This window comes from Eremomyces bilateralis, assembly GCF_010015585.1.
Source record: "Eremomyces bilateralis CBS 781.70 unplaced genomic scaffold P152scaffold_2, whole genome shotgun sequence".
NCBI lineage: Eukaryota > Fungi > Ascomycota > Dothideomycetes > Eremomycetales > Eremomycetaceae > Eremomyces > Eremomyces bilateralis.
The window spans coordinates 1624348-1625861 of record NW_022985068.1 but is presented as its reverse complement, the minus strand read 5'-3'; positions in this window follow the sequence as shown (position 1 = coordinate 1625861).

Here is a 1514-nt window from a genome sequence, read left to right as displayed (position 1 = left end):
GGCTGCTTCTGCTCCCAAGCGATAGGCGCGAGAAGGAGTGTGAATGGGCTGCAGGGGTGAACAGTGAGACTGCACCTGTCTGGACATTAGGCACCCAGCGCCCAGGACAGAGATTTGGTAACTCAGCAATCCACGACGACATACTCGATTTTCAGATTGATCCTCGGGCTTGAGGAAGAGTAAACGGCCGAGGACAGGATCGGTAGTTAAATAACCCGGTTGCGTTTATGTAACAGTGGGGACATGTTTCCTCCAGATCTGATGCATACTATGTACACTGCCTGCAGAGTAGCCTGGATATCTCTCAACTCAGTTAACTCCGATCTTGGTATACCTTCTTGAGGACGTTCCCCCTCTGTCCGAAATGAAGGACTGATCATTTGGAAGTCCATAACTTGTGAAGAGCAAGTGGTGGGATAATGCATGTTGCTCCTCAGAAGGGGGGCCTGAAGAGGACCCAACTTCGCATATTTAGATCACGCATGGCTATTGTCGCAAGATTGACTCTTCCATCAGATCGCCAAAGTCATCTTAAAGTACATTCATGCATGAAGATGGTAAGTGCCGTACATACAGTATGAAAAACCCAAATTGCTTGCGAGCTTTCTGATTATTGCCTGGTCTGGTGAGATCTAGTACAAGCCACCCCTGTTGATCCATTTGAGTGTGGTGGTTCAGTCGGTTCAGTGTTCATCCGTGTGGCTTGTTGCCCAGCCGTTCTACTTGAGCTGTCACAAGACAAAACAGGTCCCTAATAATAACGTCGTGTATATATAAGGCAGTCCAACTTGATTCTTGCCCTGCCCTAAAACACAATTCGATCAGATTAGGGGTCGGCAGCGGGAGAAGCTACCAGGGTATATATATTAAACAATATAATTAAACCGGTGTTAAATGAAGGCCTGGTAACATCGTTTGAATGTCATTCCAGTGGGCTGAGGTCAGGTCACGGCTCTCGCGTCGTTAAAATTCGTAAGTGGTGATGGCCATATCAAGTCAGTACGAGATGAGGTTCCGTCCCTGAACCTCTCCAAGCCCCGACCCAGGTAAACCGAGATTCATATCGATTCAGCTAAAGCAAGTCAAGTGTTGATTCTTGATCTTTCGAGACGAAAGGACCATTGTTCACAGCAAATCATGAGGCTCAGTTTGGTGTATGCGATAGATTTTAGAAAGGAATATCGACAGTTAAGTTCATACAATCCATCACCAAGCCATGTGCCCCCTATTCGATGAAGGAACTCCCTCTCTCATGCAATGCTAGCAAGGACAACAGTAGGAACTGGGGTCCAGCAAACGTGAAAACTATAGATGTTGGAAACTAGGCCAAAAGCGGGGGGAAGGGAGGGGAGAAGTTAGTTCCCGCCGATTGTCACGCCAGTTCGCGCGCCGCCGGTCGATCCGGACACGACAGACCCTGGCAGGTTTCCTCGGTCTCCAGTGTTCCCACGACCCGGCCGCCATCCACCGTTGTTGCCGCCGTTATTTCCACCGGGGCGACCACCGCCATTGTT